Source organism: Marmota monax, unplaced genomic scaffold, assembly GCF_021218885.2.
Source record: "Marmota monax isolate L192 unplaced genomic scaffold, Marmota_monax_Labrador192_F-V1.1 WCK01_AAM20220418_F8-fsc00411, whole genome shotgun sequence".
Taxonomy (NCBI): domain Eukaryota; kingdom Metazoa; phylum Chordata; class Mammalia; order Rodentia; family Sciuridae; genus Marmota; species Marmota monax.
Window position 1 is genome coordinate 1 of NW_026694521.1, and position 24,255 is coordinate 24,255.

At 31.1% G+C, this 24,255-nt stretch overlaps 1 long non-coding RNA gene across 12 annotated transcripts in view; it reads right to left on the reverse strand.

The window, feature by feature from the left end:
- Positions 1-1,948: 1,948 nt before the first annotated feature.
- LOC131423250 (uncharacterized) overlaps positions 1,949-24,255 on the reverse strand; it is a 32,793-nt gene continuing 10,486 nt past the window's right edge. For 5 of the 12 annotated variants that reach the window (XR_009224544.1, XR_009224546.1, XR_009224538.1 and 2 more), the window contains 3 exons: positions 4,652-4,744; positions 2,356-2,414; positions 1,949-2,075 (listed from right to left, as the gene is read on the reverse strand). This is a non-coding gene — a long non-coding RNA (uncharacterized LOC131423250). Of the gene's footprint in view, positions 2,076-2,355; positions 2,415-4,651; positions 4,745-13,023; positions 13,083-15,707; positions 15,761-24,255 lie in introns of all 12 variants that reach the window. The other 7 variants (XR_009224549.1, XR_009224542.1, XR_009224541.1 and 4 more) reach the window with 3 other exon arrangements.

The window sequence follows — 24,255 nt, forward strand, 5'->3', positions numbered from 1 at the left end:
AGAATTCTATACTAAGTGAAAATATCTTTCAATATAAAGCATTAAGTTATATTTTTCAAAGACAAAAGCTGAGAAAATGTATTTCCAGCAAACCTGCAATAGAAATGTTCAAGAATATTACTTACGTGAAAAAATTAAAAATGCAAATGGAATATATTTACAAAATGAAAAAGAATGAAAATCATCATCATCACATCATCATTACAGTAATACAACATTTATTTCAAATTAAGAAGCCAGTAAATTAACATTAAGAGAATAAAAACAAAATACCCTTTCTCACCATTTGATATAATTCAATAATTATTCAAAGTTAAACAATAACAAAATTATGAAAAACAAATATTTTCTTAACTCATAAAACATTATCTATGGAAAACCAGGAGACATTACATTAAATGGAAGGCTGAATGAAAAATTATTTTTCCCAAAGTCCATGCATATTCCCATTCAGCAGTGTAGTAGATATCTAAGCAACGTAACATGACTGAAAAAGAAATAAAAGGCTAACAAATTGGAAATAAAAGGTAAAATTTTCTTCACAGATAAGATGATCACATTTATAGAATATCTGAAACATCCAAAAAGGTACTTGAACTAATGAGCTAATATAGCATTCTCTTAGAATACAATGTTTCAATCTCAATTTTAATTCTATGTAATTGACTAAAGAAGTTGAGCTTTTTTGTGAGGTTTATTGGTTATTTATTTTCTTTTATGACTTCCAATATGTTGTTTATTTGTGAGATTATTTTTATTCTAATGAGTTTCAAGATTTTTCATATATTCTGCAGATGTCTATCTTATGTCATTTTCCAAATAGTAAAAAGCAGGGTTTTAATCTTGATATAGAGTAATAAAAATATTTTTGTATGGTTGGTAGTTTTAAGTTCTATATAAAAATATTCCGCTTACTTTAATTTAGCTAAGGATTCCACTTTTGTTTTCTTCTAGAGTTTTCATAGTTTTCACTTATGGTACATTTCAAGTTAATATTTTTACTGTTTTTGAAACAAATATTACTATACATAAAATCTTCAGTTGCTAAAATACCATTTGTCTTTCTCCATGAATTTTTGTACATTGTTATTTTTAAAACTCAATTAAATTTTTACATGTGGTCTTATACTGGATCTTTATTTTTCTAGAGTAGCACTATGTCTTGAAATTATAGAGCGTAACCCATAAGGCATGTAATTTCAAATATATTACTGCAAAAATTTGAGTAAACAATACAGCATTATATGAACATAAAATTAAATACATCATAAATAACAGGAGTCCAAAGGACCCACTCCCAATGATCTAACCGCCTTCTTCTAGAGCCTAATCAACCTCCTAAATAATTTCCTCCACTTCTCAATAGTGTCACAGGCTGGGGACAAAACTTTCAACATCTTTGCAGTACATTTAAGAACCAACATATAGGAAAGTGTATATTTATTTAGTATATTTAACTGAGTCTTTTAAAATTTCTATGACAATGCTGTGTACTTCTCAAAGCAAGATTCTTATAGTATTTTTACTTTTATAAGAATTTAGTCTATCATAAAATGTATCACCTTTTTAAACTTTAAGCTTCACTTTCTAATTTTTGAATGCTTGTATAGATTTTAAGTCACTCAGTTGGAGCTATGGATATAACAAGTTGCTGGTTGGAGAAAGCTGAATCTATAAAGAAAAGGGCTGTCTCATGAGCAGTTTAGCCACAGAAGTGACTCTGCTTTTGCTAGATATATGGCCCAAAGTAAGGAGAGAAGGAATGGTGCATACTTCGTGGCCAAAAGTAGTAGAAAGTGATAAGGACTACACCTGAGCTCAACTGCATGAACTTCACTTCACTGTGATTGACCTGGCTGCCATTATTGCTGATGTCAAAGCTGTCAATAGCATAGATCAATATTAATTTAAAATATGACTTTCTCTTCTGGGAAGATTAGACATTTACCTGATAGCAGGTTGATTACAATAGATCCATTTTATCCTGGAGACATCCATGGTTTGTTATCATTGAAAGATACACTTTCGCTGGATATGGATTTGCTTGCTCTGCATTTTCAGCCATTGATAGTATCCTGGTAGAAGGCAATATGTCGATTTTGTCAAAGAACTAAAATCACATAAAATGAAATGTAGTTTATGGCTTAGCCCAATAAAATTATTGGTTTATTATATAGTTTATTATAAATAATTAAGTAGCTAGCTCCTGTGGTGGATTGGTGAAATAGTTTATTGAAGCCTATTTACATTACTAAATACAGATAATGTTCTGTAATATTGGATGCTTTCCCAAATTAGGCACATTCCTGATCCATAGCTCAATGCTCCCCCACCCCACAGGCACAATTTATTTACCCAATCTCTTCTTACTGCTAAACACAGCACCCCATTTGAAGCATTGGTGCTTTCCATTCCTGGAAGGATGAGAAAATACAATTGATGACTATATCACTACAATAGTAGAGCCAATAAAATATAAAATAGGAAAAAATAAGAGAATTTTAAAAAAGATAGAATTAGGGAACCACTTCAGAGGGATTAACATAAGAATAATAGAAAATGAAGGCAATGAAATAAATTTTTCTTTTTAACAAATGAAGTAGATGAGTTTTCAAATTGGGAGAGCAGACTTAAATACATCAAAATTTATGAAGATAGATCAATAATACATTAAATTACAAAACAAAAAATGTTTAGATAAGATAAGTCCTTAATAAGTTACAGAAAATGGAAAAGATTAGTTTCTCACAATAGATCAGTAATCAGGATATCTACAGAAATCTAAAAAGTACCTTAAAGTACACAAAAAAAGTAGATAATTCTCTCTCTCTCTCTCTCTCTCTCTCTCTCTCTCTCTCTCTCTCTCTCTCACACACACACACACACACACATACACATAAACACACACACAGAGACTCATGCACACACACTAATTTTTCAATTTAGTCACATTTAAAGTAGATTTTGCCTTACGGATGTAAAGGAAGAAATCTCTCATATAACTGGATCGTGTGGAATGAGAAAGGAAAAGGGGACTAGGTCTTGGTAACCTCATTTGTACTTCTCAGTCATTCTAAATATGAATTATTAAGATCTAGTACTTTAAATTTCAGTTAAATGAGTCAAAATTAGTATCCTTAAAGTCGTCGTGTTTTCTGTTCATTATGATTAAAGTAATTATAAATTATGTAAGAAATTTGTTTTATGGCAAGTCAGACTGAGTTAATGTTATGATGCATCTTTTAAAACAATAATAAAATATAAAGTTAATAGAATATGAGGAATCTGAGAAATGATAGCCTGATTTAGTAACAATATGCTAAGATATAAGGTAATGAAATGTGTTTCATCTTTATGAGCAAGCACTTTAAATGAGAGGTCTGGGAAAAATATTAATTTATGTTATGCTTATTCTATGTGAGGCACTGGGATTTTTTTTTACAAGGAATACCTTAGTAAACTCTCAAAAATGAAATTATAAGGTAGGTAATATTAAAATTATTACAATATTAATATACAGAAATATTGAAAAAAATGGAAATCCATTGCTATAAAATTATTGCTGTTATAAAATGACAACCCATATATTCTACAGTGGATATATATTTTTAGATCTACTGAGTTCATGGCTAGAGCCAAAATGATGTAGCAATTGAAAAGCATATTTTAAGTCACTTACCTGAGATAGATATCAAATAGACTTTTTGTCAAAAACAACAAAGCTATCTTGTGAGGCAGTGCTGTGGAAATATTCATCGTCTGAATTCCTTTTTCTTAAAATTTTAAAGCATGTAAACTAGAAAATGATTTTACAGGAGTTGGAGAAATAGAATGAGGACATCTTCCAATTGAGTAATCTAAATTTATTTAGTATTTGTTTTGAATGACCAGACAATGACACATTCATTCATGTCATTGGTCACACTGAGAACTTAAAGTTACTCATTATGAGAGCTAAGCCCCTTGAAACCCGACAAGAAGCAACCAAGTACTTCAGACATTCTATTTTTTTATATTATTGTATCTAACTAATACAAAAAATCTAAGGTATTGATATTATCTGATTTTCAGATAAAAAACCTGAAGCAATTTATAGATGCCCATAAAACTGTAGAACTGTTATTTGAGTACAGGATTTTTTCAAGTAATTTTAGTCTTACTCATAGTTGTGGCCAAAGAAGCTGTGCACAATCCCATTAATATAATAAATCATTTAATAACAATAATGACTTTATGTAAAGAAGAGTCCTGATAGAATTTTAGTTCCTATGTGGCAATTAATATAGGCAAAGAAATACAAAATCTAATATGTATATATATTATATATTATATATATTTTATATATATAATATATAATATATATAATATATATATAATATAATATATTATATATAATATATATAATATATATATATATTATATATATAATATATATATATATTCATATAAAGTAGGTTACACTCACATGCGAGTACATATGTAGGCTCACCACAAATCATTTATTTTATTTTTGGAAACATTAAATATATAAGTATATATATATACATTAAGTATATATATATACATTAAGCACATGTACAGTCCAGATAATAAGCCTTATTACTGGATATATATATTTTTAAATAATTTACATCTTAAAAACATCTCATACCTTGCATTTTTCAAAAGGTTGCATTCTTGGATTGGGAACACTTTGACCAGTTACGGGTGATGATCATTTCATCCATTCTGAAATGACCAAAGTCTAGTTTTATAAAAGAAAAAAAATCTGTAATTTCAGAAATTGAAGTGTAATTTTCTAGCTACTTTAGATATCTTCTAAGAGGAAGAAATGCTGTGAATCATCAGCCTCATTATAGTAATGTTAGGGCTTGGTTTAGCTGCAGCAATATTTATTCTCTGTGTCTGGTTACATCTTTAATAATTACACAGATCTGGCAATGCTGCTTATATAACCATTGACCATAAATTATAGTTAGACCAACAGCTTTGGAATCTGATGTCGATGCAGCTGATGCTTTTAATTTACTGATCCTGTTATCATTAGTGTAAAGTAGGTGGTAAGGTGAAAAGAGGGTCAAGGCTAAATCCTTCAGATGTTGAAATTCTGCCCATAACCATAACAGACAATTATCCTTCATAAATGATTACTGGCAGTGTTTTAACAAGAGTGACATCTGCTGGCCCACATATGCAGTTAGAGTAATTCATATTTATATAATCTTTTGCAATAGCCTAGCTTTATTCCTGCAGATGGCAAATCAGATGAGTTTATAATTGCAAAGGACAATATTTAGCATCAGAGAGTTCTTATTCAGTGATTTTCAGTTTCTAGTTAAAACAAAATGACTACATTTCTTTGCTTTTTGTTGTGACATTTTATTTGCAATTTCTTAATGTGTTTTGCCCTAGAAATGCTAGATCTATCTTGTTTTTGAGCACAGGTTCCTTATGGTTTACCGAGTTTATAAAATTTTAATTTTAGCAGTTGATTGTGGTATTCCAAGACTATTTAAATTGAATGAAAATATTAAAAAGCAAAAACATCATTCATGTTTATTTGTTGTGCATTATAATTTTAATCACCATACCAAAAGAACAATTGTGCATTATACTCTTGGCTAGATGTTCCGTTTATCGTGTGTATGTATGCACACATTTGTGTGTGTATCTGCATGCTTGTACATGGGTGAGAGAGACAGAGACCAAAAAAGATTATTTTCATGTTACTTGAATCAATATTTCATCTCAGCTGAGTCAGAATGCAAATGAAGTGACTTGTGTTTTGAACACTTATATACTTCGTACCTCTATAAGTGGTAGCTTTTTTGTGGGTAATCATGACTAAATTATATCTCGTTAAAACAATGAATCTTTGTGGACATACTTTTTACACTTACAGTGATTATTGTAGAATTATATTATTAATTAACAAAAATCTTTTAAATGTATAGATGTAATATCATCTTATGAGAAGAATATACAAGTATGTACTTAATAAGAAAAAATATTATCTATATTAAAAGCAAAAATTAGTACTGTTTATATCTTGGGGTAAATAATTTAACATGTGTTCTTATGTAAAATTATGAAGCAAATATTTTTTTCTTAGAGCATTATAGTTGTACATAATAGTTGGTTCATTTTAAGAAAATCATACATGCAAGGAATTTGATATGCTCCATTTTAGTCACCATTTCTGCCACCTTTACTTCCTCTCCTCTTTCTCCCTATTTGCCTTCCTTTACTGATCTTCCTTTCACTTCTTTGTTTATTTACTTATTTTGTGGTGCTGGAGATTGAAACCAGAGTCTCTTGTATGAGAGACTAGCACTCTATCAGCTGAACTATATCCCCAGTATGTATTTATTTTTGATTGCTGCTTTCTACATATACATGGAATTCCCTGTGATATATTTATGTGTGCTCATAATGTGATTTTGTTTAATCATTTTGCATTTCCTTCCCTTTCCTTTTCCTCCTTCTTCCCTATGATCTCTTCTTTCTATTACACTAATATTTCGTATATATTTCTGATAGCTGATCCCCAATTTTTATCCCTTAGTCTGTCTAGCTTCCACATATGAGAAAAAAAAAAAAAAACAAAAAAAAACAACAACAACAAAAAAAAAACATTTGATCCTTGATTTTCTGGAGTCTCTTGTATTTCACTTAGCATGATGTTCTCTTTTTCTGTCCATATCCCAGAAAATGCCATAATTTCACTCTTTACAGCAGAATAAAACTCCATTGCATATATAATATCACAGTTTCTTAATCCATTCTTAATATTGACGGGCATTTGGGCTGGTCCCATAACTTGGCTATTGTAAATCGTACTGCTACAAACATTGATGTGCCTGTATCACTATAGTATGGTAATTATAGTTCTTTTGGATAAATACCAAAGAGTGGGATAGTTGGGTTATATGGCGTTTCCATACCTAGGTTTTTGAGAAACCTACATACTGCTTTCCAGAATGTACCTTTTTCCCTATGTCCTCATCAGCATATATTATTATTTGTATTCTTGATAATTGCCATTCTGACTGGGTTGAAATGAAATGCATTTCCTTGATAGCTAGAGATGCTGAACATATTCATTTTTGTATATTTAAGGCCTTTTAATTTTATGCATCCCATATTGATTCTTGGTTTTATTATTTATTTATTTTTTTGATTTTTTTGGTGTGTAAGGGGGTTACCAGGGATTGAACTCAGGGGCACTCAACCACTGAGCTACATCCCAGCCCTATTTTGTATTTTATTTAGAGACAGGGTCTCACTGAGTTGCTTAGCACCTCACTTTTGCTGAGGCTGCCTTTGAACTCCTAATTCTCCTGCCTCAGCCTCCCCAGCAGCTGGGATTACAGGTGTGTGTCAGTGCACCTGGCTTGATTTTATTTCTTGAGCATTAGGGTTCATATAAAGGAAACTGGTGTCCGAGACAATGTGAAAAAGTGCTGCCCCTGTTTTCTTCCAGCAATTGAAAGGTTGCTGGTCTAATTCCTAGGACTTTGAACCAGTTTGATTTGGTGCAGGTTTAGCATTACGGATGTAATTCATTCTTCTACATATGAATATCCAGTTTTCCTAGCACCATTTATTAAAAAGATTTTTATCCAAAATAGATTGTAGATTTGGGGGAACTTATATGATAATGATAGACACATAATATTCTGCAATTTATTTTCACCCATATTCTAGCCAGATGAATAAGCATCAATATTATTTTTCTGTTACACAACAATATTGTTGAAATATAATTGAAAAATTTGTATTATTAATTAATTGAGATAATGTTTCATTCTCCATTTTATTATGTTAAATTTTTTATATGTGTTGCTTAAGTCTAAATTTCATGCAAGTCTAAATTTTTATAAGAGAACGTGTTTTGCACCCTACAAATATGTTTAGATGTTGATAGTCATTAATCAATTTCATATCTTCATACATTTTCTCATTTATCCTGCAAAATAATATTGTAAGGTGAGTAAATACAGCTATAAAAAATAAAAGTATGTAATGTTTGGCTACATGATATATTCAGATTAAACAGCATAATGAGAGAATTAAAAAGTCAAACCAAGTAATTCTGTCTCTAAATCTAAAAAATCATGTGGGAAACTTGCTTTTTAATATAACTTAGTCAAATATATGTAAATAGAACAAAAAGTCAATCAAATGACTTTTGAAAAATTATTCTTCAATAAAATAAATATTGTATTCTACACCAGAAAAAATCATCATCTCATAGGAGTCCATATTTTATAATATACTCTTAATATCATCAGAGAGTGACTAATTATTTGTTTTATTTTTTTAAATGAAACTAACCTAGTGCTGGGGATGTGGCTGAAGCGGTAGCGCGCTCGCCTGGCATGCACGGGGCGCTGGGTTCGATCCTCAGCACCACATAAAAATAAAATCAACATGTTGTGTCCACTGAAAACTAAAAACTAAAAAATAAAAATTAAAAAATTCTCTCTCTCTTTCTCTCTCTCTCTCTCTCTCTTTAAAAAAATAATTTAAAAAATAAAATAAATGAAACTAACCTCCAGCAATTGCAGGACATTTATCTATAAGCGAACATTAGCTTGAATTAAAAATTCAAGAATTAAAGAAAGCCTTTAATTTTCATATTAAAAACAAATATCATAATAGAAACAGATAATATGATTCAGACTTGCCACACTAGCTGTAGTTAAATTTATTTTTTCTCTAGGTAATTAAGTGGAAAAATGTCTAAAAGTAAAGGAGCTACAATTAACAATGAGATTTTAGTCCTTTGAGAACAATTCAAATTAATTTCGTGTTAGTTGGGGGGGGGTAAAAAAAAATGACTGTCATTTCCTTCAGGTTATGTCACCAGGGAGAATTTAGGCAACCTGTCCTTCATTTACAGGGGGAATAAAGACCATCATATTATGTGTGAAAGGCATGAAAGTGGTCAGCTTCAGACATTTTTTAAACTTATTATAATTTTCCTCATTATAAAATACCTAATTTATGGGCTAGGGAAGTATTTCAGTGATAGAGTGCTTGCCTAGTGTGCTCGAGGCTCTGCATTCAATCCTCAGTATTGCAGAAAGTAAACAAATTAATAAAGTACTTGATTTATTTCCCTTCCAATTAAAATAACTGAGGCAATACTCTGTATGCATTTCAACCCAAAATTTTAAAACTAATGTGGTCATAGTTTAATGCTAACCATTGTGATATATATTGATATTCAGATTTAAAACATAAAGTGGCATATTGACTGGAAATTTTTGAAATTTTTTAAAATAAGAAAATTCATGATACTATCACAACTCTTTTTTTCTTACAACTTCTGTAGATAATTGTCTGGGACATGCTCAGCTTGATTAAGCTCATTCAAGTGAAGGTAGAAGGATGCAGCCTTCTTCAAAGATTTTCTTTAATCTAAATTTTAAACCATTCTTTTTGAAGCTTTTGCACTATTTTCTATTAACATCTTTTCTTATTGCTTCTTCCTACATTTGTTGTAAATCTGGTTAGCAACCTATGTTTGCTATCTTTTACACATAAAAAAGGATTCTACTTTAAACATATTTTCAATCTTATACTGACCAAACAGTTTGGGTCTTGCTTTCCATATTTTTATTGAGACAAATCCATAGCTGGAACTCTGCCTCATTCTTTCAAAGTCTTAGAAACTATTTTATTAATATTTTTTTTCCTTTTAATTCATTGAATATATGATCAATAATGTATTTACTTGCACATCGGAAAAGAAAACAATATTTTATTCTGGAATGGTCTCAGGTTTGGTTAATTTACTGATATAGGTCAGGACTTTTAATGCCATTCTTAACCTTCATGACATCTATTAAATTATGAATTTATGAGATCTGTGCTCTTAAATAGAAGACCATTTATAGTAGAACAGATGCTGAAGATATGTGATGTAGCCCTTCCTGGTAACAATAACTTAAACTTCTGTGCTTGGTTCCAAAGTCGGAGAACTTTGCATACATAATTCTTTATTTTCAGAAGTGGTTCATATAATGCCATCATAATAACTCATTAGTCCCATTATAACACAATTTAAACTCCAAACAATATGATTTTCTGATGCTCACCTATTCACATTTGAAAAGAGAAATATTTAAAAATTGTTTTTCTCATGCATGTTACAAGCATGTATCAGAGTTCATTTATAAGCAAAACAAAAGTATCTCTGATTGATTATGGTAGACAAGAAGTTCATTAAAAGGACATTGGAGCTGGGTGCAGTGGCACATGCCTATAATCCCAGTGGCTCTGGAGGCTGAGGTAGGAGGATTGAGGGTTTAAAGGCAATCTCCGCCATGGCAAGGCACTGAGCAACTCAGAGAGACCCTTTCTCTAAATAAAATTCAAAGTAGGGTTGGGGATGTGGTTTAGTGGTCGAGTGCCTATGAGTTCAATCCTTGGTACCTAAAAAAAGGGGGGGGGCATTAGACAGCTGATGGGACTTTACAGTTTACTGAATGGTGAAGGACTTTAAAGGAATCATAAAAACAAGGATGGAGAGATTAACACCCAGAACTGTTCCATGTGGTAATGTATAGTGGCCTTGCAAGTACTAACTACTCCTGTGAACCCCTTTGACACTGTTAGTAGGTAAGCCTGAATATTGCAGCTAGCATGGACACTTGCCTTCACTGCCTTTGGACTCCATCTTGACTTAACTCTCAGTTTTATCAGACAAGCTACTTATATTTTTGATTCTTTGATTCCATGATCATGTAAGGGTGAGTCAGATGAGTATTAGTGGGTCCTGGGTAAATGTGCCAAGGTAGCCTAGAAAAATGAGTATTTACTATTTTTATAATTTAGAGTGGAAAACAACTCTTTCCCAACAACATTTAAAAAAAGGGGGATTCTCATTTGAGCAGCAAATTCAAATGTTGTAATTTTACATAGAATAACATATGTTTACTACAGGCTACAGAATAAAATTACAGATCATTCTAGATAAGAAAATCTTGGATAGCAGCTGCCAAACAAGAGCACCTGATTCAAATAGAACTTTGTTATAAATGAGAAAATAAATTGTATTTGGTTAAATCACTAAGATTCTGATCATTGTTACTGCAATATTTGTTGCAGTATCTGTTACTACAGCCTAATTTAGCATATGCTGGTTAATAGGGTAACACATTTTAGCATAACAAAAATATGTGAAAATTGTTTTGTGATTAGGTAATTGGTAATGAGAATGCAGATATAACAGTCTAGATAGAATGAGGTCCAGTGGAAAATGTAGGGGTTAAATAGTTGGCAAAATTATCAGTCATTTTCTTTTACAAAGCAGATCATGTGCACAGATCATCTAACCTATAGTTAGATAATCAGAAAAGTAGAGTTCCCCAGGGCAAGTTTCATGAATCTCCAGTCTTACAAAATATTTGAATAAAGTTTCTACATAGTAAATTATATATGCTGTATTAATAAACTATTTTGCTGAGTTCTGAATGCTATAGTTTCCTCTTAAAGATTTACAGTGAACATTTACTTATTCAACGCTTTGAAATTTTCACCATTACAAAATGCAAAACAAGTTAGCCAGGAGTATCTCAGCATTAAAAATATAATTTAAATTAATATCTCAACTAGGTCATCTTCTGCAGATGATACTTTAAGAAATACTATATTGATGAGGAATTTCTAATGTATAAGGGAAAGGGTAAGGATTGCTGTTGCTCTCACCAACATGATGTTACATGATTAGTATCTCTGACCCTTGAATCTTCTGTATCCAATGTCCCAGAGAAATTTAGGGAAAAAAAGTAAATTTTAAGTGGACTGTATGGTTGAATGGCACAAAATAAGTGATATAAAACATTTACTCTCTCTCTCTCTTTTAAAATAAGTAAATTTTACTTTGCCAGATGATATTCAGAGCAGTCTTTCTGGGGACTCTAGAGAGATTTCCTATACACACATTTGTGGACAGGCAGAATAGATGTTCAGAGGCGGCAAAGTTCTGAATTAAACACAGAAAAGGAATTGATGTTACTGTTCTACTACTTGGTAATCAAATATAGTATTCATGACTCATGTAAAAAGGTGCTCTCAGATAATGACCTCAAATACTTTCCATAAATATATATTTTTATTTCCCTTTGTAATTAAGAAAACATAACCACCAGAGCTTAGAGGAAATCTAAGAAAAAGTCAAAGTTAAAAATACTAATGGGAAATTGTATCACAGAATTAATTTAAAATAGGACTGAGCTCTTTTCTCCTGGAGGCAAGAAAAATAGGAATCCTGGCTTAAAATATACTTTCCATTTCCAACATCAAAGTTCCAACTTTTAAACCATAAAAAGTTACTTTTTTTGGTTAAATATCCTATTTCTATCATATATTTTAAAATATTAAAATATTATTCATGTAACCGACTGAAATTGCTAAGGTACTTGTTAACATTTTACCCTAGTGATTTCTAATGGGAAATTTAAATACCTACTGAGACAAGAAAAAGAAATATTTAGGGAACTGTGCATGGCAGTTGATTGATTACAGTGGCCAAAGCTTGGAGTTCTAAATTAAGAGACACATATGGGTTCAACCATTCATCTGAACAAAGAGAAAAAATAATCTATAGAAAAGAAAACATTGTAATTCAACAAAATGGCCACAGGTAGTTAAACCAATAATTTGAAAGTATAATGCTGGCAAATGCAGTTGCTTTCTCTTAAGATTAAAGCGATTCAATAGCTCTACAACTTATTCTTAAAGCTTGGAGATTTTTAACTTTAAAAAATAAAAAGCTTAGTTTTCTTTAGTATCATGAATCAACAGAACTTTGGGATCTTATACCTGTGAATTTTAACAGACTGGGGGAAGGAAAGCATGGAAGAAAGGTAGAGTTTGAGGTGATCTGAAATCATTTATTCTTTCATTCAAAAATATGTATTGTGACTCCTTATGCAAGGCACTGTTTTAATGAAGAGGGAATGTACTGGAGAACTAGACTGAGAAATTAAGGAAAACACTGGGCAGTGATACCTGCTTCTATAGAATCACGATGAAGGAAAATAGTGAGAAGATGGTTTCTGAGGTGAGACCTGAATGAAAAGAAAAAGGCAGTCAGACAGATAAGGAGAAAGAATGTGATCAGAAGAAATGTCAACTACTTCAAAAGTCTTTAGTGGACAGGATCAGATAACATTAGATTTTAGAATGTAGGCAAGGTATGTGATTTTCTTAGACTGAAAGTCATTGTACGAAGCAGAGGAATTGAATAATGTGAGTCTCTTAAGACTGCTGCTGTTGTGCTTTGAGAATGTTGAGGGACATGAATTGATGTAGACACCACTGTGATCATCAAGTGGCCTACACTCTGCCACAATTTTGTGCAACATGGTAAAAGGTGGTTGTACCATGCACATCAAAGTCTTCCAAAATTTTTGTTAGCTATTATTAAAGAAGTTTATGCACACGTGGGAGAAGTTACACAGTGTGCACTATGTCAAAGAAATCATATTTGGGATACAATTGAATCTTGGTTGAATCTGCCTCCAAATTACAGGTTTCTCCACCCTCCTCATTACTAGAGCACCACTCCTTCAGATTTTGTTAAGACTTAATCACCAAATGCGCACAGATGGATTTACCTGGTTGAGTACAAGTTGTAGAGAATACAAAGATAAATATCTTCAACTTGTTGATTAAAATAGAATGTCTAATTAAGAACTAGATTTTCTTTTCTTTTACCCACTTTGGCTCTGTGATGTAAATTTTATGTGTTGACTTTATTGGGCAATGAAGTACTCAGATATTTGAATGAAAAATTTTTCTGGGTGTGTTGTGAGGATTATTTTGCAATGATATTTACTTTTAAATTAGTAGATTGAGTAAAGTAGATTTCTTTTGAGTTCCTAATGAATTTAAGCCTCATCCAATCAGTTCATGGTCAAAGTACAACAAAAGGTTTATCTTCCAAATATGAAAATTCCTGTTGTTTGACAGCCTCTAGGACATACATTCTACCTGGTTTTATGGGAGCTTCTGGCCTTTGTATTCTGGGACACTGATTATGAAAATTTAAAATTGGCAGCTTCTGTAATTATGTGAGGCAGTTCTTAATAATAAATGTCTGTGTCCATCCATATTAATATATTGTATGGTTCTATTTCTCTGTAGTGCCCTGGTGATACAGCTTTCAAAAAAACAATCATATATGTATATCTGATCAAAGAATTCTATTAAATGGGAGGATTGATGAAGAACAGAGTTTCACAAATCTACACAGGAAATTTATTCAGAAATTCTGATAAGGTTACAACTATGTGTGCACATTTCTCCCTCTAGGGATAATTTGACAGAATTTTCTGTTAGGTATTTATGTCCCTAAAGGTACAAAAGATCTTTTTAGGATCATGTGTATTTCCATGTGACAGGGAAACGTGTGTTCATTTCATATATTATATATTTGTGAAGAATAGAGAATACACTAAAATAAAATAAGCAAAAATGAAACTGACCTTTATGAAAGATCATTGAAATTTATAAAATTCTAGTTTCATCAGTCATAAAAATTAAAGGTGCCCAATTTGCTAGTATTAGGAATTCAAAAGGATAAAATAATGAGCAAGTAGTCTAAAATTGGAGAAAATGGGCAAGTTTAAGAAACTTGAAAGTTAAAAGAGAGATGAAAAGAAAAAAGAAAATCTGAATAGATTTATGAGAATTAATAAATTTAATTGTGCATTAAAACTCATCCTTAAAAATCCAGCACAAATAGCATCACTGGAGAATACTTTCAAATATTTAAAGAATAAATAATATGAGTGTCATATAAATTCTTGCAGAAAAAAGAGTGTACATTTTCTAATTAATTTTATAAGGTCAAGATTATCCAAAAAAATTAAACAAAGTATTTATAAGAAAAGGAAACTTCACACTGATATATTTCATGAATATAAATGCAAATATTTTAAGCAAAAATTTAACCAATTGAATCCAGGAATTATATTTAGTAAAAATGATAAATTATTATAATTGGAATGGGTTTATTATATGGTTCTTTTACTACTCAAAAGTATAATTCACCTTAGTAATAAACTGAAAAAAGGCACATTATATGCTAATCTCAGTATATGAACATAAAATTAAAAAAAAAAAAAACTTAACATTCATGCTTGATAGAACTTTCAAGAATGTAATGAAAGAGATTTCCTTGACAATCTGAAGAGTGTCTCTAAATAACCTGCAGTTAATACAATAACTTGAAAGTGAAAGAATCATTTACTCCTTAAATGACAAACAAGACAGTGATATCTGCTCTTATTACTTCCATATATAATGCAGGTTTGAGTACAAAAGGTTAAGAAAAAGAAATTAAACTTTGCAACAAAATGAGATCTATTTTCCTTTTTTTGTAATTTTGGACAATATAACTATTTAAGTAAAATAATAAACATTCCATGAAAATCTGTAATTAATAAATTAATTTAGCATATTTTAAAAATGAAGTCAAGATAAAAAAATTGACAGTATTTTCAGGCTCTAGTATTGAACTAAATAATTGAATAAAATTTTAATGATTTCCATTTGCAATAGCATCAGAATATAATATACATATGAATAAATTTTAAATTTAACAAAATAATTTAACACGTGCATACTAAATGTTATAAAGCATTATTAAAAGGATTATTGAATATCCTTTAAAATTTGATATATTATACCTCAAGGATTAGAAGTCTCAATGTTGTTAAGATGACTGTTCTTCCAAGTTGAACTATAGATAAAATAAAAAGCAATGAAAAACTTTGAGAAAGGTATGAAGAACATGTGCTGGGGGATTGAAGAAATCTCGTCAGATTTTCTTTTTCTTCTCATGTTTGTTTTGACAACTTTTTAATAAATGATGCTAGCTAAATGAGAATTTACATAAATAAAAATAAAACTGGACCCCTGTCTCTCATGAGATACAAAAACCACCTCAAAATTTATCAAAAATTGTATCCCACATCTGGTTATTTAGCCAAAAGGAATAAAATCAGCATGATGGAGAGACATCTGTATTTACATGTGTATTGCAGTAATATCCAAGAGTTAAAATCAACCTAACTATCATCAGTTGATGAATAAAAAAAGTGAAACATATAAACAATGGGATACTATTTAGACTTAAGAAGAATGAAATGCAGTTATTCCTGAAAACATGGATGAAACTGGAGGTCAATAGGTTAAATTAAATAAGTCAGGCACAGAAAAACAGGTACTACATGATACCACTATTGTGTAATCTAAAAAACAATCTCTTGAGAGTTGAGAGTATAATTGTTGTTATTAGAGACTGGAGAGTAGTGTAGAGGAAGTATGGAGAAAGTTTGGTCAGAATACTTTCAAATATTTAAAGTTACATTTAGGTAGAAGGAAGATGTTATTAACTAGGAAGCACTGTATATTTATAAATGGTAGAGGAATTTACTATAAGAGATGATAATTTCTTGAGGTGTTCAGTATGTTTAATGTGATTTAAACTTTATACATCATATAAATATATTAAAACAGGAAATTGTATTCCATTCATATGTCTTTTTTTTAGTTATTATATATCAGATAAATTTTTAAAAAGCTAAATAAAATATATATTCTTCCTAAAAATTAATAATACATACACCTCAACAGAAAGGGAAAACATTGAACACAGAGATAATTATATGTGATTATTCAATATACACAAATAAATGCTCAATATCTCTAGTCATCAGAAAACTTCAAACTAAATTTATAGTGAGACATGATGTTACATACAGTAAAATGACCAAAACTAAAATGCCTTACAGTACCAAAAGTTAATGAAGATGTAAAGCAAAATAATCATGACTATCACCAGTGAGAGTGTGAAATGTTATAACCACTTGGAAAAGCATTTGATAATATCTTAAAACATATATTTATTATAACTTAGCCATTAATCTCCCCAAAGAAAACTGAGGAGACATGCAAATATATACCAAAACAAATACTTGTAAATAAATATTCTGATGAATGTCACTTATAAATATAAACAAATATTCATCAATATTTGTGAATGTCTAAACAAATTGGTGCAGCCAATATGGAAAGCAGTATGGAAATTCCTTGGAAATATGGGAATGGAACCACCATTTGACCCAGCTATCCCTCTCTTTGGACTATACCCAAAGGACTTAAAAACAATATACTACAGGAACACAGCAACATCGATGTTTATAGCAGCACAATTCACAATAGTTAAACTGTGGAGCCAACCTAGATGCCCTTCAGTGGATGAATGGATTAAAAAATGTGGCATATATACACAATGGAATTTTACTCAGCAATAAAAGAGAATTAAATGATGGCATTTACAAGGAAATGGATGGCATTGGAGAAGATAATGCTAAGTGAAATTAGCCAATCCCCAAAAAACAAATGCCAAATGTTTTCTCTGATATAAAGATGTTGACTCATAATGGGTAGGGAACAGGGAACATGGGAGAAATAGATGAATTCTAGACAGGGAAGAAGGGAGGGAGGGAAAGGGAGAAGGCAGGGGATTAGCAAGGAAGGTGGAATGTAATGGAGATCATTATCCAAAGTACATGTATGAAGACACAAATTATGTGTCCTACTTTATATACAAACAGAGATATGAAAAATTATGGTATATATGTGTAATAAGAATTGTAATGCAAAGAAACAAGTACATGTTTAAAGTCATAAATTGGTGTGAACCTATTTTATACAAAGATATGAAAAATTGTGCTCTAAATGTATAACAAGAATTGTAATACATTCCACTATCATGTATTTTTTTAAAAATAAAATCAATAAAAAAGAAAAAATATTGAGAAAATGGAATAATTATCAGCAAAAGAAATGAAAAAAATCACTGATAAATACAAAAATAATGAGTTTGAAAAGCATTATGATATGCGAAAGAAGATTGACCTAAAAACAGTACTTTCTCTATGATTTTATATATAGAAAAGAGATACTATAATAGTAAATCTAAAGTTTATCGTCAGACATCAGATCAGTGGTTGCCTAAACTAGATATTGTTAAAAGGCATTCCCATAGAGTAATGAAATGGAAATTTTCAAAATGCATAGCTTAGATGAGGTTTTCATGATTTTGTACATTTGTCAAAAATCAATGAACTCTAGATAGGGCAGAGGGGTGGGAGGGGAAAGGAGGGGGCAGGTGGTTAGCAAGGATGCTGGAACATGATGGACATAATTATCCAAAGTACATGTATAAAGACATGAATTGTTGTGAACATTTTTTATATACAAACAGAGATATGAAAAACTGTGCTCTATATGTGTAATAAGAATTGTAATGCATTCCACTCTCATGTATTTAAAAAATAAAATCAATTAAAAATCAATGAACTATATGCTGTTAGGAGGTGCATTATGTTTAATTTCATTTCTACTCAATGTAGTTTCTTTGTTTTTAAAATGATTATTTGAAGGCCAACCCAATATTTGCCAATATATAAGGAAAATATTTCTAATTTATTATTATTCCTTGATCAACAATTATTTCTGCATCCCATCTTTGTCATTCGTTTTTATTCAAAAACGAACTTGCATAAAGGTTTCTCCATTTTTAAGTAAGGGAAAAGAGACAATTGTAAAATGCTTAAGCATTATGAATGAATCAAGTAACCTGTATAATGAATAGTAGTATAAGCCTTGTTCTGACTTAGAATAGAGGCATGCCTATGAATATTTGAATATAATTGTTGAATATATAATGATATAAAAAGCTATAAAACTTATTTTTATCACATTCAATTCAGAGTTATAAATGAGCACAGTCAATAGAGTTGAATGTTTTCTTGTATAATTATTGTCCTTTACACATCTATCACCTCTTATAATCCATGACTTTTCATACACATAACTCTATCAAGTTATCACTTTGCACTCAGTACTTCAGGATAAACAATTTAATGATTACATTTATACATCTGATAATCATCTCAGTTGTTTGTATAAATAAGTTCTGATGTGAATGAAATGCAGGCATATATTTGTAGATTTTTCTGTGTGTCGAGCTTGAAAAATAGTTGAAGTTGTATAGTTATATCAATATCTATGTATGCAAGCAGAGAAAACCTCAGGTACAGACTAGATTGTAATGCCAATCAATTACCTGAATCTGTAATGGTTGTGGCCATTATGCTCACTGATCTGTATCCAGTTGGCAGAAGTTAATCTAGGGGGAAAATGTCTAAATATCAACAAAATGTGTTTCTGGTTAGATAATAGAACCTTGGTGGAGCTGATCAATTGGCAGTCTTCCAGCTCGGAGTCTGTCTCACACCTGCTTCATCTATTTGTTTTGTGGTCTGTGGTTTACACACTGTCATATTTAGAAAAACCAAAATGTTCCAGTAACCTAATTGCCAGTGCTGATTTCTTGATTTAGTTTAAGACATTCCAGTGAATAATGCCAAAATTTCTCACATGAAGTGGAACCTTTTGCCAGGACATGCAATGCAATTAGGAATGTGCCAGTTTTTCAACAAACTGTCCTCTCTAAAGAAGCATATAGGTATTTACTCTGTTATAGCTAAACTTGATTCAATGGGTCCGTACATTAAAATTCAGCTGGTTCAAGGTAGCACCTCTGCCATCTTCCTCTTCTTTCTCTCCTCTCTCTGCTCTCTGCCTCTCCTTTTCTTCCCCTTTGGGCATCTCCCCAATAAAATCTCTTGGTTGGGAAAAATATATAGGATATATCTGGGATTGTTTTGGGGGGTGTGGAGGGTTATGTCATTTTACAAGATGTAAGAATCAAGTGAGTAAGATATTAATATTTTTCAACTAAATAATTTATTTATATTGCAAGCTAAAAGCTTCTTAAAAGCTGATGAATACCTCATTTTTAAATGCCATAATTATAAGAGTTCATGTTAGTTGTGTCTATGTTATGTTATGATATCAAATTAAAAAATAACAAATGCATTTCAAACTTGCTGTCACAACAGTTTATAATAACTTGTGTTTTCTCTTTGTATAAGTTGAATGGCTGTGTTTGAGTTCTCTAAAGATCCCAAAGAAAATAAAATTAAATATTATGGCATAATTCATTATGTTCCTGAATATAGATAGACTTGAACTTTGTGTTAATGTGAAAAATTCTCTTTCTTAAATTAGCAATAAAATTAAGGTCAAATCATTAAAAAACTTAATTCCTGAAGAGAAAGAGAAAAATACATAAAAACAGAAATGTAATTCAACAATTGCTTGTTTCTTTCACTCTTAGAATTTTGATTTATCAACATTAAGAGAGTACTTAAGAATACTAGATTTTAGTGTTGAATTCTAGAGATAAAGATGTGAATGAGACATGATAAGTGTGAGTTTAAGATGTTCCAGTTTCATCTGAGGAGTGACACATTAATGAGTGATATTCATATGGACTGGTAAATGGAATCATAATAGACTTCCATGGGGTGCTATAGTAACTTAAAAGAGGTGAAAATTTCCCAGTGCCACACAATGAAATTGTTTTAGGGGAATTTTTAAAGAATGAGAGGAAAAGAAACACAATGTAGATCATGAAAACAGCATGAGCAAATGTGAAATATTTGAAATGACAATATATACTAATAGCATGAAAACCTGTTAGTACTATGGTAAGTTGGTAAGTTTTTGTCTGGACTCTTCTGCATTTTTTAGGTGTGATTGACACAATTAAAGCCTGGGGAGTACTTATGCCCATTTTAATTTTCAAGTTTAAAACATTTATGAGAATTAACCAAAACTGTGTATATAGTGAATTGGAAACCTAGGACTCAAAGCTGTCTCTTTTTTAACAAACACATTAAACTATAACACCTACTTTCATAGTTATCCAAGATGAACATTGATTTATATACCCAGATTAAAAATTAGTATGTAAATTTATCATGAATATAGTGATATACTGGGATTTTATTTATTTTGCTGCAATCACACACACACACACACACACACACACACACACACACTATTTACTTCACTAAGCATTTATACTGCACATTTGCATTTTTGGCCTTTGGAGTACTTTGCAAAATGCAATTCTCTGAATATTAATAATCGCATGTCACACCCATTCTTTGAGTAAAGCTTTTCCTAACTTGTTCCATTTGTCTTCATTTGGCCTCTGATTATATAATCTCATTTTTTTCTCCTATTAGAGAGGCAATTCCTTCTTTCCAACCATCAAACAACAATGTCCGGAACAGTTTAGAAATCAAGGTGATCCTTGTGTTAAAAATGAAACTGACTCAGTGTTTTCTATCGAATTTCTAATTGTTCACCTGATTTAATATCCTCTGGGATGCTTTAGCATTCTGACCCAACATTTGGCTTTGTCTCAAATGACTACATTTGAGTTTAGAGAATGGGAGGAAAATTGGGAATTACTTCTCTGTGTGATACTACTTGAACTGCAACTGACTGCCTGCTGAAAGACAAGGGAAGTAGTTGTCAACAAGATTTAAAGTTACTGTCAAGTTTACACAGGCACACTGAAAAGGTTGTAGGATGAACGTGATTTTGTTGAAATTAAGTACCACCAACTACTGGACCATGGAAATGCACACTGGTTATCATTAATGTCTGACATCTGCTTCTTCTTTGAGATGTGTATGTTGTTTTTCTTGTCAGAAATAAAGTGCCTTACAGTATGATCTTCATCAATTTTCTTTAAAATAAGGCACATTTTTGTGCTTGAGAATCTAGTATCTAGCTAATAATATATTTTCTTTGCTAACTACTTTGTTTATTGAAAATTACAAAAATGTAGGCTGCAGAACAATAAAATACTGTGCTTCCTTTCAGTGTGAAATGATGCAGCTTAAAGCGGTAACATAAATTAAAAGTGTAAGCCCGTAAACAGGGCTTGGTGATGCATGCCTGTAATCCCAGTGGCTTGGGAGACTGAGTCAGGAGAATTGTGAGTTCAAAGCCAGCCTCAGCAAAAGTGAGGTGCTTAAGTAACTCAGTGAAACATGTCTCTAAATAAAATACAAAATTGGGCTGGGGATATGGCTCAGTGGTTGAGTGCCCCTGAGCTCAATCCCCGGTACAAAAAATAATAATAATTAAAAGTGTATATAAACAGATACCTCATGGGGACACATTGAAAAGGTATTTGTACATGATCTACATATGTTGGATCATTTTGGCTTCCTCTCGACATTATAATGATAGTACAAAAAGTGGTCGAAAGCAAAGGAATCATGAAAAAATAAAAAAAAAATACAGAAGTTTAATATTTCACTTAACTAATAAATTCTCACTAAATTTTAAAAATATCACAACAAATTTTAGATTCATATGTGAAAAAGGTATTTTGTTCCCTCTAACTCATAAAAGCTTACTGGACCTTTATCTCTTTTTGATAACAGTTGGCATGTATTATACAAAACCAGACCATTTCTAGTTTTCATAAATGAAACACAATGCTCAACTTCTGAAATATCTGCACCATAAACTGATTTCTAAGATAAGCAAATGATAAGAATTTCATTATAATGTTTTTTACTTTACAAATATGATCCAGGACTTACAAAGTCAGACATATTTATACATTAGTTCTTAAAATTTTTCAAGAATTTTTGAATTTCTAAGAAAAACCTTCATTTGTAAGAATCCTACATTTATTAATAAATTGTCTCTTTCATATCATTTTTTCAAACTTGTCTCCCTTTATATAACTCAGTACTATTCCCTAGTCTCTCCAACTAGATAAATACTTTTATATCTCTAGCATATAAATCATAAGTGTGTGTTAATTTTCTACACATTAGGCTTCGTTTTCCTCAAGTTTCAGATTCAGTGATTACAGGACATTTTATCACTATGAATATAACTCTATATCTGGACATCATTAACATACCCATTTTTACCACCCTCATATCAGTCAAAATAATATTATGCCTGAAATACCACAATGACTTCACAAAAATGTTGCTATGTACGAAATGTGTGCACAGTACTTTTGCCTAAGTATCTGGGATAGTACCTAGCACATAGTAGACATTCAAGTACTTTGAGAAAGTAGAATTGTAAGAAAACATTACTCTGCAATTCTATGTGTGACATAGTTTTAGAGCACTAAATATCAAATAAATTCTTGTGCCAAAGGAGACTTATAAAGGAAGTTGGAGCCTAATCCCTCATGATGGGAATTAGGGCCTACTTTTTGTTCTATTAGATGCAGGGTCTCTAGTTTTATTCCCTAAGTACTTGATCCATTTTGAGTTGAGTTTTTTGCATGGTGAGAGATAGGAGTTTAATTTCATTTTGTTGCATATGGATTTCCAGTTTTTCCAGCACTATTTGTTGAAGAGGCTCTCTTTCTCCAATGCATGTTTTTGGCAATTTTGTCTAATATAAGATAATTGTAATTTTATGGGTTAGTCTCTGTGTCCTCTATTGTGTACCATTGGTCTACCTGCAATAAATGGGATGGACTCAAACCATAAAGTTTCTTCTCAGCAAAAGAAACAATCTGTGAGGTGAATAGAGCACCTGCATCTTGAGAGCAAATCTTCACCCCTTACACATCAGATAGAGCACTAATCTGTAGTGTATATAAAGAGCTCAAAAAGCTAAACACCAAAACAAAACAAAACAAACAAACCCCCCATAAATAACCCAATCAATAAATGGGCCAAGGATCTGAAAAGACACTTCTCAGAAGATGATATACAATCAATAAACAAATATATGAAAAATGTTCATCATCAATAGTAATTAGAGAAATGCAAATCAAAACTACTCTAAAATATTATCTCACTCCAGTCAGAATGGCAGCTATTATGCATACAAACAACAATAAGTGTCTGCAAGGATGTGGGGAAAAAGGTAGACTCATACATTGCTGGTGGGACTGCAAATTGCAGCCAATATAGAAAGCAGTATGGAAATTCCTTGGAAGATTGGGAATGGAACCACCATTTGACCCAGATATCCCTCTCCTTAGTCTATACCCAAAGGATTTAAAAACAGCATACTACAGGGAAACAGCCACATCAATGTTTAGAGCAGCACAATTCACAATCACTAAATTGTGGAACCAACCTAGATGCCCTTCACTAGATGAATGGATAAAAAAAATGTGGCATATGTACACAACAGAATATTACTCAGCAATAAAAGAGAATAAAATTATGGCATTTGCAGGTAAATGGATGGAATTACAGAAGATAATGCTAAGTGAATTTATCCAATCCCAGAAAATCAAATTCTGAATGT